The 15,441-nt window shown below is 46.3% G+C and overlaps 1 long non-coding RNA gene across 1 annotated transcript; it reads left to right on the top strand.

Annotated features, from left to right (window-relative positions):
* Nucleotides 1-10,654, top strand: LOC109315109. Its single transcript, XR_002102423.1, has 4 exons — nt 1-90; nt 9,092-9,148; nt 9,802-9,882; nt 10,204-10,654. It is a non-coding gene; the product is annotated as an uncharacterized LOC109315109 (long non-coding RNA).
* The last annotated feature ends 4,787 nt before the right edge of the window (nt 10,655-15,441 follow it).

Here is a 15,441-nt window from a genome sequence, read left to right on the forward strand (position 1 = left end):
TGATGGAGAAAGAGCCATGTGCACCACCATCCTGGTCATCAGCACCCTGGTCATCATGCTACGGCGCCACTTCTCAAACAGAGTCGAACCGTAGGTCCTTCCTTCCCTCCCAGACGCCGAGGCAGCCATCATGGGGTGGGGAAGCAGGTGGAGGGCAGCCTGGGGCATTAATTTGTTTTTTTATAGTCATCCTCGATGCACTGACACCGTCTAACGTCCTGGGAAAGGTTCTGTTCAACAGCTACAAGGGACAATGGCTGCTATGGATAGTTTCCAGTTAATGGCCTCTATACCCCGGTGAGAGGGGCACTCACGCATGGGGAACTGTCTGCCCATTTCACTTATGCTGATGATCTCCAGAGAAGTGTGTAGCAGGTATGAGATCAGAATCAGGCCCCATCTCTCAGCCTGAAGCTCGGAGTCGGGGCTCTAACAAACCTTTCGCTTCTCTGACTCATGCAACTCTGATCCGTGAATCCCCTTTGTGGGACTCATTAGGGGGTCTGCTGGCGTGGTGGAGCAGGGCTGCAGGGCTGCCTCCCCTTACACAGAGGGGAGGGAAGTGTACATAGAGCAGGAAGGTAAGTCTGCTTCAATGATGTGTGTGCGCAAAGCGCGGTGATTCAGTGGAGCTGTTAATGCGAATGGCGTGGTGAGCAGTGTTGTGCATGTAAATGCGTCTCGGCTTGGAGAAATTGGTGCAGTGAAACTAGGAACATACCCAGAGGATTGGTTTCATATTGTTTCTGAGGGACCTTCTACTGAGCTGGATTTTCAAAGGAGCCCTCATCTGTGCTGTGCACAGGTTTGATCCTGAAGGGCTGCATGCACACTGGTAGCTCCCCTTCTGCAGAGGAGAGCTGCAAGCTCTCAAACATCTCCAGGGAACAAGGCCTGTAAGAACGGGCTGAAAAAGCTGTGTTGCCCCTTTCAGTGGCCGTTCTGTAATGTGTTCTGCCACCGGGTAAACTTCTCTTCTGTGCAGCATTTACTGAGTGTGGGCCCTGCGGGGCGGGGGGAGAGAGTTGCAAAGAGCGTCCAATAGCTAACAGCAAGAGTCAGCCATGGTGGCTTTTATTCTCAGCCCCTGAGTGGTCCCTCTGAAGTAATTGTGAGCATTGGTCTATGGACACCCACCAGAGGGTTATGTTTTATATAGGGGACCCTGGAGCCAGTCTCTGCTGTAGAGAATAGGCAGGCAGCAGAGGGAAAAGGTGCCTAATGTCCCCCAGTAGGGTCAGTGACAGACCTGGTACTAGAACCCAGGTCTTCCACCTACCAGGCCCCAGCTGTGTCTCGTGGAGGACCCTGCTCATGGCCTGGGTCCCTCTGGGAAGTACAGGTTTCCAGCTCTCGCTCACCACCTGTTCCATTTTGGCTCAGATGATGAAGACCGAGATAATGGGGCTGTGCTCACAGGAAAGCAGAATGAAAGCCCCAAATTATTGCAAGGGATGATAACATGCCGAGTGCAATCCTGGTTATAGGAGCAGAGAGTGCAGCTGTTCTCTTCAAAGATAGACTTGGCTTTAAGAGGTTTCCGTTGTAGACACACAAATCTATTTATCAGCAGAGACTGGAGACATCTGAAAGGGGGTAAGTCAAATTGACATTTAATGAGCCAGTTTACATCAGAGGCAAGATGATCATGACTCAAAGCAGGGTAGGCATCTTCCAGCCCCCCTGCCCTTTGAAACCTCCTGTGCTACCTAGAGCAGAGACAGACTTAAAGACTAATTAGTTGCCTGAGAAAATGTGTTATTGAAACAAGTCCTGAAGCTGGCTTTGTGCTATCCGGTCAGGAAGGGAACTACCAAAGCCAGGATGGAAGAGGAGGCAGCACTGACACTGCAGGCACTTCGCCTGCAGTATTGCAAAAGGAAGGACAGCTGCATGGTGTGGTTTTGTGTCGGGGGTACGTCCCACCCGGGTGGGGCCCAACGGGTAGCTTATGGTTTTGAGTATGAAACTCCTAGTCCAGCCCCCTCACTAGAGAAGTCCTGATTTGCTCTCCGCATATTCTTTGTCGGTGATCAGAACAGAGGCACAACGTTAATTTTGCAGCTCATTTGGCACCCACTAGGAAGAAAACAAAGCGAAAAAATGAGAGTGTCTGATCTGCAGCTATGATTTATTACTCGTGAAGTGGGTCCATTTTTCTGTGCGCATGCACATGGTGTTTTACAGAAAAATAAGGTCCCCAAATCAGTGTGCGAATGACAGCAGCAGGCATGGGGGAAGGACTAGGTAGCAATGAAGGCTGGGGTGTAGGTAGGAGGAGGAATGTCTGGTGACCTGTGTGTGAAATATGAACTTGCTGCGGTCAGAGCCAGAAAAATGGTGAAAGGAATAGGGGCATGAGAGGAAGACTAATAGATTTTTCAGTTTAAAAGGGCCTGTTGTGACCATATGATTTGTCCTCATGCCCATGACTTTGGGAACATGCCCATGGCTTCTGCCTCAGACATCCGGCATGTAATGGGGAATCCATGATGTTCTTCTGTACGCTGTTCCAGCGGCCAAGTACTCTTAGTGAGAATTACTATTATCTGTTGTAAACAAAGGAGTTACCAGCCTGGATCACATCTGAGCTCCATCTAGTCCAACATCTTGCCTTCGACAGTGGGCAGAACCCAGTGCTTCAGAGAAGGGTGCCAGATATCATAGCGACACCATGTTGGAACTCCATCTGTCCATTGGCCACAGTCTTATCTGGAGTATATTAGCACACCTCAACTGACTTCACCAAATGCACCAATTTATTCCAGCAGGGAATTTGCCTTTGGTCTTTTATATTTGCCTTTGGTCTTTATATATTTCAAAACAACTGTATGGCTGGACAAGCACCTTGTTGAGCTTGTCTGAGCCAAATAACTTCCTGCCCATTGCAGGGAACTGGACTTGATGATTTGGCAGGTCCCTTCTGGTCCTTTGGCTCCATGATTCTATATTGTGCTGAATGTTGCAGCATTTGAAAAAAGAAGTGATACAAGCCAAGGATAGTGAAGAAGAGGTCAGAAACAGCCATGACGATCACAGTACTAATGAAGAGAAAAGTATTGTGTGTGCTACAGAGCCTGCATAACCTGGTCCCATCTACCCACCTTTTAATCACAGTGTTAAACAAGAATCAAAGAAATGGAAGTTACGCAACGATACACAGAAGGATCTGAAATACAGGCATTAAGTTCTTCTCATCAATTGTTCTCAAAGCACTTGGCCAAACAAGCATCCTTATCCCCATTTCACAAATTGGGAAAGTGAGATAAAGTGATGTAGCTGGATGGAGACCCCTGTTCCCCAAGCCCTAGGCCAGACGCTCCTGCCACTGGACCACGCTTGATTCCAGCAGGGGTAGAACCCAGGGCTTCTTATGCCAGATGGCAACGCCAGACAATGCTTTCCATCTGTAAGCCCCCCATGCCACATCCCCCCTGTGGGTGAATCATTTGATTAAGAGGTTCCCATTTGAAGACTGAGTCCACAGTCAAAAAACAGTTATCAAGCTATGAAAGAATGAGGGGGAAAACCCCTCCTCTACATCAGAGCCTACCTCTCCTCTCCCCAGCCACTGGGAAGCTGAGTATGTGCCATAAGTGCAGGATGAGCGCAGACACAAAAAAGCAGCAGAGTGAAGATTAGATTATGTAAGATTCTTTATAATCCTGATCTCCTTCACATCTCATCTTCTATTTATACAAAATGATGGATGCCTGGCACAGTCCATTAGCTTTGGCGTCCTTGGCACACGGTCTCATGAGGAGGGGGCTTCACTTCAGACCTTCATGCGGTTGTGGCTCTACTCCTTCCACCAGTTCCCTACCAATCTTAACGAATGAGGTTAGGAATCCCCACGGTGCTTATAATGATGGGGCAGACATATGCATGAGATTTCTGTAAATGAAAAGCAAATTGAAACTGTAATCTGGACAAATCATTCCTTGAAAGGCAAGGGGGTTGGGTGTATGGTGTCCTGAACTTTACAGTTTCTTTTGCCCTTATAAACTATCATCTATTCTCAGTTTTAGCCAATATAGGATAGGAGGGACATGGGATTTACTGGCTTTATGCCAAAGGATAGTTTTGGATTACTGCTTTGTCTTTCTCACATCATCCCTCTGTAACCCACTGAATTGTGCTCTCTTTTCAATGACTCGTACATGTTCATTATAATACATTGTTTTATTTGGGTGAAGATGTTGCTGATGAAAAAGCTGAGAGTGGCAGGGTGATCATTTAAGGCTCACCTGCCCAGCATGGTCCTGGTTCCAGTTTAAAATAGAGAAATCCTGGGAACTCTCATTCCCAAAGTGTATGGGAATGGCAGGCCTGAGTGCAAAGCATGCTGAGAAGGCATGCCAGGGGCATAAGACAATTCCATAGGAACAGGGACATAGCTTTGAGCCACTTGAGAAGAAACAGGGGCTGCAGCAGAGCAAAGGAAAAAGGATCCTCAAGGGAAGTGGAGTGAGGTGTACAGGTTGTTGGCCTTGATGTTTTTATTATTTTGGGGCCAAACATCAGAACTTTCAGGAGAGGAAGAGCATGGAGCTCCCTTTTGACCATCAGGGGCCATCAGGTCAGTTTATGCCCTAACAGGGATGGTGGCTTCAGCCTGCCCTTGAGGTCTGTTACACCAGAGAGACTGACTATTTCTGCGTCTTGGTGGTGAGAAGGGAACAGGAAAGGCAGTGACATCTGCCCAGGTGAGATGTCAACATCTGCTCAGGAATGGATTGAGAACCCTGGGTCAGTGTGAACGGACCCAGACGCTTGGCATCTCCTGCATTCAAACCGTCAGCTCAGTCCCATATGGAAACCGGAACACGACTTCATAATTTCCATTCTTTAGAGTGCAACTGGCTGGATGTAAATAGAAAATAGGACCAGCAACTTCTTTCAACTTAGCCTTGTTTGCAATCGTACACTACAGCGATTGGTGCCAGGCAGGCGTGCGCAGACAGCTAGAACTCTATTTTTCTATACTTTAAATAAATTCAGAGATGCCAAAACACCACTACTCCAAGGCCACGATTCCTTTTCAAAACAACCGTATGCACCAGTGGCACAACGAAGGAAAAAAGGCCCCTTGTTTTTCCTCTCAAATGAATGTCAAGCAGCTATTCACTTTCTCTCTTGTATATCTAGCAACTGAATAGATGCACTTTCTGCTATTGCTACATTCTAGCAGGGTCAGTGATGTATCACTGCTAATTATAATACTTGTAGAAGTGCCTGGGAACAAACAAAAGGTGATGATGATACTTTGGCTGCAACTAAATCTCTATCGAGCACCTGCATTTCATTTAGTCTAGAGAAAAATTTGGGCAGATCATCTTGAAAGCTGCTAGTTAGAGGAGTGCTGTCTTTCAAATGGAATAGACATCTGCTTAGCTCCCACTTTTTTTTTTCTTTTTTGGAATCTTTTTTCTGTTTAATAGGCTTTCTAAATTATGCATTTTACAATTAATACCAGTACATGCATAATAAAAGACTGAGGAGTGAATACAGAATCTCTCAATACAGAAGTAAGCTCTAGTTTATATGTAAATATTGCAAATCCTCCCTCCATCCTGGCTTACAGAAGAAAGCTTTCTGATGATTAAACAAAGGTGACAATAATTCCTGCATCTGTCACAATATTACCTGCTGTTGTATAATGAGCTACAAGAATCAGCTCTCCCTGCTCTTCAGTGCAGACAAAACTGCTATTTGTAGAATGCAATTAATCCTATTCACAATCAGGAACCTCAGTGGGCCCATCTACACAAGACACTACAAGCACAGTGCACTACAAGCACACCACAAGCAGACTAATTCTACTGCGCATTAGTGCAGTGGGCAAAAACCATGCTAATGTGCAGTAGAGTCAGTCTACTGTGTATTAGCATCACCTAAAATGTGTGTGCCAGCGCTACTGTGCAGTAGTGCTGGTTACTGAGCAATGAGCATTAGTTAGTAACTAAATCCGCAGAAACCACAAGGTAAATAAACTGCTCTATTTTTTATTTGAGACTAATTTGCACAACATGAACTTTTCCAACCAGGATATCTTACAGCACCTTCAACTCTCCTGTGAAATATGAATTTTCATTTCCACCTAAGAGAAATTTTATAGATTTTGCATTCTCCTATGCCTGAAGAACTGTGTATGAGCCCGAAAGCTTGCAAATAAAGACTTTTTTTTGCAAATATCTAGTTGGTCTAATAAAAGATATTGCCTCTACCATGAGTTCTGATTCCTTTTGCCTGTAGACCAATATGGCTACAGTCTGTATCCCAGTAACCACTGTGCATTAACGCACGTATAGATGTGCCCAGTGTTCCCTATTAAACAGACAGCTACTGCTTCATGGTTTGCCCAATATTTTTTCTTTTGATTTTGACTGAGTTATTAAAAGTGACCTAGCTTTTAAAAGAGTCCTAACTTTAACAAGACAAAATCTCGGGTATTCCCTACCCTGGGTTGCCCAATGCTTCATGTTTCCTGTGTCTGTTTGGCGTAGGCAGTAATCTCACTAAGGATCTGAAGGGGGCCTTTCCACTGTCATTAAGGACTGGGTTTCAGTAGTACTAGAGTTATGTGCACACTGCCACCACTGAATTCAGGACCATCCAACTTCCCTTCAAACTAGCCAGGTAGGGTATCAGTAACAGCCTACCCAGGTCATTTAATTGCTTAGAATAGACTTCAGTATTTGCCCTGTTTCTCAGGCAGGTTGTGCAACCTGCATAAAGCTCCCTATTGCTGTGACTACACTAAAAGCTGCTCATAAGCAAGTTAAAGTTGGCTCAGGTATAATGACTGCAGTGTAGACACACCCTTAGTCTCCCATTTCATTACCAAAACAGGTAACCAGATCTTTCTGTAGAGCACTCAGTGTGTGGGACTCTTATTGAAAATCCTTCTTTTAATCCCGAAATGGAAGCCAGTCCCTTTTTAAAGCTTACAGATGTTCAGCAACTGAAAATCTGTCCCATAAGAGTTTAGTATTTCTTCCTTTCCAAATGCAACTTAGCAGGGAATGATACTGAAACCATTCAACCTAAAGAGCCTCCCCTTTCAATGTCGTGCTTAGGTCAATTCCAGTAATTCAGAAAGGCCCCAATTGTGGTCAGAATCCCATCCAGTCACATGAGAGATGGTCCAAAAGAGCATCCAGTCTAAACATGCAAGCAGCTAAAGCAATGTCTGGATAATAACAACCTTTGTCAGACAGGTTCAAGGCTAGGGTTGGCACCCAGAATGACCCTTATCTCATTTTTTTAAAAAATTGATAACACTTCTCTCAAATGGTACCTCTGTGAAAAATATTTGGCATGCTGCAAAAATAAAAAGAAAATCATTAGTCTTGGAGTGGGTTTGGTTTCTGCACAATATTGATTTCCAGTTGTGCCTTCATCTAAAAGTGCAAGGCAGAACAGAAAAACAAGTTGGGGAAGAGATGAAGGTTATTTGAAGAGCTTGAAATGTTAAAAGGCTCGCAGCTGAGGCTGAAGCAAAGGTCAGGGTGAGGCTGCATTTATGGAGACCAGTTCATTCCCACACAAAGCTGAGCTGTGGATTGTAACAGAGATGCGTGAATCTAGAGGGGAAAAAAGGGGGGAGGGCACCTATGCCCTTATTTTCAAGTGACCTCTGATTTTATAGGCCTCTGCTCTTGAGAGCCCAATTTTAGCCTCTCTCTACACCAGCTTGCCTGGCAGCATAATGCTGATTATGCTGACTTGCCTCTCCAGGGTGGCCTGGAGATTAGCTACTGCTTGTCAAGTGCTTTGAAGAAAGCAAGTGCAAGTCTTTTTGCTTGCCTGTGCAATCAATACAACAGGATATAAGATGATGTCTTCTTTCCCCCTTTGGTTTTGCAAGGTCTTGTATAGCTAAAACCTGTTTGAGCACTGTCTCCTCTCCTGCTCCAAGAAGCATTTCAGTCATTAGTTTGTGTGCATGGTAAAGGCAGGAAGACTAGGTGTATTCAATGGGGAAACCCATGCCCTGTAATGCTACAGTAGGGTTAAACCTCCAGCCTGGGAGCTTCAAATGCACCTAAAGGATTTAGGTGCCCAGACCTCACTGCATTTTAATGGGAGCCCAATTCCTTAAGCTTTCTTTAGCATTCCACCCCAAAACTCAAGTATAGCTTTCGGTATGATAAGGGTCAGAAATGGAGCTGATTTGAAAGCAAGGATGGCGAAAGGGGGTGAGACAGGGGAAACATCAATTTTTTGACTGATAAAATGAAATTTTGGCTGAAAAATGCATATTTCAATTTAAAAAATGTCACAGATGTACCTTTTGGAATACGTAGTTCAGGTGTTTTACGTTCCCATTCTGCATGAGCTATCCGTCTGGACTCCTGACTGCACCTCTGCCATCCATCTTGCTAAACCAATGCAGTGAACTGTGGTTGTCTCCAGGCCCTCTCAGAGGTCGAGAGAGGCCCAGGCCACTTCCATTTTTTGAGGCTCCCAGTATATTAAAAAAATATTAATTCATAGTGGACTACAGGCGGTGTGGCCCGGTAATGGGACACAAGTTTAAAGTTGTATGATGACCGTCTTCTTCTTTCAATCCTGTCCGTGTATCTCTGTGTCTGTATGTATAACCTCATTTGGAGATAACGTTAAAAGTCTAAATTTGAGGCCCTCCGTGAATGAGAGGCCCAGGCCAAATGGCCCCCATGGCCCCCCTGTGATAGATCCTGGTTGTCTCCGCCTGCAATGAATCATGGTACATACTGTCCAGCTAGAGAGCTTGGCCGAAAGAGAAGCACACGCCTATGAGGCATTCAGACCACAGGTCCCAGTAGGCACCAGAGGAGAATTTCCAAGCTGAAAACCTTTGAGTTTTGAGTGTAACAAAAAGTTGAACTTTACCGTGGGAAACAAGCACTTTCCAAAAGAAAAGCAGAACAGTTTAGTCAGACCCGCAATATTTGGTCATACAGAAGTGTCAATGGGAAGCGCTCAGCCAGCCCCAGCTCTTGTCAGGGAGTCAGGCTGGCAGAGAGCTGCAGTGCCCTGTTGCTTCGTGGTTTGGCCCACGGAGGTGTGTATATGTGGGTTCACCCTCTTCTTTTCCCTCTTTCAGACACCCTGGGGGAGTTGAGGAGACCAGGCAAGAGGTTGGCCCTGGCACTTCTACAAGGTAATGTTGCTTCATGATCAAAGCAAGACATGGAAGTGCGTGTGGAGGTTGTCAGTGAGAGACTGCAGAACATGGGACCTGGGAATCTTGGAAGCAAAGCATAGCCTGGCACAGAACTCAGTCATTGCCTTTCTGTTCCTCACTGTCTCTTCATAGCATGTCCTACGGCACATATCAGGGCCACACAAAATAGTGGCAGGTTTTATTCCTCTCATGTACATTTTCATGACCATATCTTTTGCTTTGGAGCCATGAAATGTAGCTTTTTAATGGTCTTTCATAGGGCGGGGGTTTCATGAGTGGAGAAGACATAATCAAGATCACCCCATCCCGAGTCTGGGACCAGCAGATCAGAAAGGAAGACAAATAAGTCCCTTTCAGTTCCCAGACAAATGCAGGTGAAGCCCATCTTCTGTGGACTCTTCCTCCTAATCCAGATGTTTCAGGAGCTCTGTGTGCTGCTGTCATTTGACTGTAGGAGTGACTGGGCTTTGGAGGTGCCATGGGGAGTAAAGTAGGGCAGATCTGGTATCACCTTGGCTGTAGGATACTTGCCTACCCAGCCAAGAAAGCAGGCCATAGCCTAGGATGCATACTAGGAAGGAAGGTGTATACCAGTGATCAGAAACTACAGGGTGCTGTACTTTGTGCAGGGATACCAGCAAGTAAGCTCCAGGTCCTGCAGGAGACTGCACCACCACAGCTCTGATCAAAGAGGACCAGGAGAGGTACAGGTAAGTCTTGCTTCATCCTTTCGTATTGGGGGTGAGTGGATGATGACTCCAGTCAGGTGCATGTGCTGGGTGGGGAGAGGCTGATGATCACAGTCAGGGCCCGCAGTTTCTGAGCCCGGATATGGAGCCAATTTTCACAGCTAGCTTTCTGACTAGACTTGCAATGCCGATCCCTGGCTGTGTGGTGCCAAGGAGACTGTGCCCACCTGGTCTGCGGATACAGGGAGAATGTCAGTCCACAAGTCCTCTGTGCTCTTGGCTACCTCAAGACTTGAGTGCTGCTTAACCAGTGAAGCTCTTCTGTTGTGTTTTGTTTCCCAGTATCGTTGGATCATCCTCAAGCCCAGACTCCAGGTGCTGGCCATGTCACAGCCCCAGCTTGTTTGGAAGCAGCTCTCTACTTCACACCAGCTGTGGTAACAAGTGGCAGTGGTTAGGAAGGATTAGTCAAGACACCTAGTTGTGCACCTGATGAACCCCATAAAACCAAGGGCTCCTCTTCAGAGTTACTATGCCTTGAACACACTACAGTTAAGACGAGCAGCCCCGTGTAGATCACCTCAGTGATGCCATCCAGAAACCATGATGCAACCTCTGGCTCTGTGATAATCAGGAAGTGATGACAGTCACCTGGGGTGATGTCTTGCTCCCAGTGACTGGGGATTCTTACCCTAGGAAGGGTTTCCTTTATATAAACACATTAATACAAGATCAGGTTGTAGAGAGAGCTTGCTACATATGACAGCATTAAACGTATATTCACTTCCTAACCCTGTTGTTGTCTTACTTTCTGTCAGCAGTGATAGCCACCTTCAACAGTCAAGACACCCCATTTTTGCAAGGGTGGGAAGAATATTTTTAATCTGGAAAAGTTTGGGGTGTCACAAGGCCCAAACTGAAATGTTTGAGCTTTGGATGGAAAAACGTTTGGGATTAATGATTTTCCAATAACAATACAAAAATTTTAAGGAATGCTACACTCCATGAAAACTTGCATTTCAGTGAATTTCCAGGTTTCTGCTAAAGAAAAAATTCAGATGGAAAATGTTTGACCAGACCTGTTATAGAACATCCACACACTTACAGTGGTTCAACTGTCAGTGCAGGCAGTTAATGCCAGAACAAAGGTGTCTTATACTAACTTAGCTTGTTCCCTTTCCTATGCAGAATAGCTAAAAACTATTGTACTGATATCATCTTATTCATCCTATGGTGGCTTGTACTCATTTACTTCTGCTGGCATAGTTTGGATGATATAATTTCCTTGTGTACATGAGTCCTTTGAAGTGCTTAGCTTAGATTTTTGTTAATGCCTACAAAGTTTTTCTAATAGATGTTTTCTTTCTGAAGCATTTAATTAAGTCTTTGCAACTGCAGCTTGCTCTTAATGAAGGTTTTTGGTACAGAAACAATAGTGGCATTGGGGTAAAGAAAGTTGTTGCTGAGCCAGAGCTGTTTTCATTTTAGAGCTGATTAGCGGTGGAAAAGAGGACACAGAAGGTGCAGATAATTAGTTATAAGCAGGATCAGGTGAGCTAAAAGGCAGTCACATGCATCTAGGGAGGGCAAACCAGGTGAAGTAGAAGGCTGTACTGATGAAGACTGCAGTGTATCACAGCTCCTTCAGAAGGACCTGGTCTCTTTGGTGGCCTAACTCCATTGTTTTCAGTGGTGCTAGGCTTATTTTATCCTAGCTGATGACCTGGACCTCTGATGCCTTAGCCTTTGTCTGTGTATTGCCTTTTTTTCTGAGTACTAACTCACAGCTTGAGTGCAGAGCCCATATCAGACTTGCCTGATCAATCCAATTTAGTTCCAGTGCAATAAAAGCATCATTCATCTCAACTGTGCCCCCAGGGACTTCAGAGGATAAACAACACAGCATGTTTCAGCCAAGAACCTCAATACACATTAGAAACGGGCTGGACTCGATGATCTCCTGAGGTCCCTTCCAGCCCTAATGTCTATGAAATCTATGAGTGTTATTAGGATCTTACAAATGGGGAGCCTGGGGCCCAGAGAAGTGAAGTGACCTGCCCAAGGTCACTGTTCAGACCATGGCAACTCTCACGAGCCATGCCTGAATTCACAACCTCCTGCTCCAAGCAGGTGGTCCTCCTTCCTGTACACACAGGAATTGGGAAGCTAGGACCAAGGGAGATGAACGTGTTTTTCAGTCAAGGTCTGAAATTAAAAAGGTGGTGAGTGCAATTCAGGGAGGCTGTCCCACAAGCTGCAAAGCAGCACACTCCCCACCAGCACTATTATAATGCTAAAGATTAGCAATCGGGACCAGAAACACATACTGCAGCCATGCACATACACAGCCATTGTGAGGAAGAAACATATGCAGCCATAGCGAGGGGTCCCCACAAGGACTGTCCAACCTTTATTACAGTCCCTTGTACAGCCTGGCTACTGGATGTGGAGGACCAGGACTCTGCTATCACTCCACATCTCCCATTCTTTACAAAGAATAAGATTAGATTACAACACATTATAAATGATAAGGAATACACTATAACCCTTAAAACTATTTACATAGGGGAGGGTTAGGGTCTCCTAAGTCTGGAACCCCAGATCCCACTTTGTGACCCTGGGGAAGGCTGGGAATCAGATCCACATCTGAATAATGCGGTTCAAGCCCTTCTCTATCTACAGCCTTCAGGCTGTGATGAAAAACTCTGTGTGAGGAGCAATGACAGTGGGGGTTAAAGAGAGCAGCCGGCGCTGAGAAGGGAGGCTATGACAGCTGGAATGTGATGGAACGGGGTCTCTGAGTGAGGACACAGGTTTGTGAGCAATGCTATGTTGGCTGCATGGGAGAGTAGTGGATTTTGGAGCTAAAGATTTCCCAAGCCGGGGAGAAGGCTGTTCTGTGCCTGGGGACCTCCAAGGAGGTGGATCTCGTGAGAAGCTCTGTATTTACGGGATTAGTTGCAGCCAGAAGCTGAGCTAATTGGGGGTGAGTCTGCCATCAGTGTGTGGCTGACAAAGGATTTCTGGCCCACGCTGTAGTGTTTGCTGTCTGCACTTAGATTTGAGATGGTCCCTGAAGGCTTCTGGTGGGTGGGAGTGGGAGTTCACTTCACTTCATGATCTTGTTCCCCACCACCAGCCAAAACCGCAGCCAGTTCTACGAGGGAAACAAAATTGGTACTGACAACCCTCTCGGTGCCTCACATGCTGACAGCGTGTCACTGGCATTTCTCCAGGTCTTCGTCTTCCATGCAGTCGGGCCCTCTGTGGATGCTGCTTGGCAGTGGTGAGGCCGTCGCTGCGATACGTTCCTCTCAGCATCTCAGAGGTGGCCTGTGAACAGTGGTTCAGATCTGCTCCATGACATAGCCATTGCATCGGTGTTTCATAGCCATCACTGTTAGACAGGAGGTTAGGATATCGCTGGAGGGATGCAATGTGGTTTAACTGCTGGAGCCCGACGCTCCAGTCACTGGCCTCACCCTGCCTGACCCCTCCAAGAGATAGCTGGAAGAAGGTAGGATTGTAATACGTTTTCTTTTCTCTTCTTTTTTCCTCCCCCTGCCTCTCTAACAGAGACAAGCATGGGGAGAAGCAAAGGGAAATGAAATAGGTACACAGAAGAAATGACTCCCAGTACAGACAGACTGGGGATTAGTCGAGGCAGCAGGACAGTACAGACCTGTGTGGGCAGCTTAGGATCTGCCTTCCTCCTCATCACAAAATCTGCAAGCAAGGTGTCCTTGGCTTAAATTCTTTATCAGATCCGCCTCAGACTGTTTTCTCTGACATGCCTCTGCTTTATCATATCTTCCTCTGTGTCTGTGAAGAGATAAAGGGATCACGCTGTAGCATAAAGCCCTAGGGAACTGCAGCACAGGCTTTCATCCTGTGCCCTTCCTTGCTTGTCTCCCCACCGTCCACCTGGCCAGACAAGCCTCGTGCAACTTTCTCTGCACACCTTCAACTTACTTCCATCTTGTGGCCCTCTGGTTTCTTCCCTGGGCCCAATCTCAGACCGTGCACTGAACCTAAGGGCCCTGTTAGGCAGCAGAGACCAAGCATGCTATTACCCCTGAAACTCCTTCCCCTTCAGCTCCATTCCCTAGAGGCTGCTAATGTGCTGGTCTTTTTGGAAGCATCTAGGCTCCTTCCCTCCTTCCTTCCCCTTCACCAGGATGGGAGAAAATGACAGACTAACCTCTAATATACAACGAACCAAGTGAAATCATTAAGAACTGCAGCAGTGTGTGCTTTTTTGAGGTGTCTTCAAGGGGAATGACAGTAAAATCAAAGCAGAGTTCAGAGACTCTAGAAGCAGATGTAGCAACTAAGAACGTAAGCTCCAAAATCTGACCTCCATTAACACCACAATTACATAGGAAAGGGATGTGGGGGGAAACTTTCCAGGCTTTATTCCCGCCCTCCCCCCAAGTAAATAGACCTGAATCTAGGATAGGACCTACACAAGAAAGGCCATCTTCTGTCCTACTTGCACCTGTAAGTCAGGATTTGGCTCCAAGTGCCTTGTGCTGTCTTATTTCCTGTGTTGGGTCACAGCAGCAGTTATTTAAAAACCTTTGGGGCCCAACTCTCAGTTCTGCTAAGGTCTGCGGTTGCTTCTCTTGTAGGATAAATTGGCTCTTAAGAGAGTTTAAGCAGCCATCTGAGAACAGTCCCTGCAGAGGTGATGGCCATCCCTGCTCCCTGCCCCTGGTGTGTCTGAGTTGTGTCAGGAGTGTAGTGGCAATGCCCTGCACTGCACCTTCCCCCTGCTTCCTATGGGCCCTGGGGCTGTGAGAAAGTTAGAGCAGCCTCAAGGCTCTTCCAATGCACACTGGCAGCCAGGAAAGCCCTGGTATGACCCAGAATATGCAGTGTTGTCCCAAAGAGTTACAGATATATCAGCAAGGCCCCAACCTCAAGAGGTTCAAAATCATGATTTAAAAATATACAATAGATTTGGCCTCATTTGGCTTGTTCTCTGGTTTCTGAACCTCTAGGGTACATGCAAGAAAACTCTATAACCGCAAGGGCTACAAACCAGACGTAAAAGCTGAGATTTTCACCCAGTCACCTGCCTCCAATGACCAGGGCTTTCATAAACGTACATTTTCACAAGACTACTAATTCAATCACAGCAGTCAGCATTGCTGAATACAAGGAGGGCAAAGATGCCATCTATGCCCCTCTCAGCACTATCCCCTCCCCACTGAGAATCAGGCTCTTTGGATGGAGTCACCCAGTGCAGTTGCAACCTCGTTTACACTTGGGCAAGACTGGAGCAAAATGCTTCTGTAGCATGTTGTATTGCCTGGTATAAAGGACAACAGAAGATGCCTGACAGCAGTGTGTCAGAGCTGTGCTCGCATCAGCAACGATGGTGGTCTGCAGGCACGGATGTTTACAAAATGAGGCTGCATTTCGTTTAAGCCCATTTACAAACAAATCACCAGGGTCAAATTCTGCTCCTGCTTACAGCCCTACAGACAGCCCTGCTTACATGCGTTTGAAACCAGAACTCAACGGATGTGAGCAGCATGGCCTCACCCCCTGCTCCATCTTGAATCGGACACGCTC

The sequence above is a fragment of the Crocodylus porosus genome, unplaced genomic scaffold (assembly GCF_001723895.1).
Source record: "Crocodylus porosus isolate Cpor-Errol unplaced genomic scaffold, CroPor_comp1, whole genome shotgun sequence".
Lineage (NCBI taxonomy): Eukaryota > Metazoa > Chordata > Crocodylia > Crocodylidae > Crocodylus > Crocodylus porosus.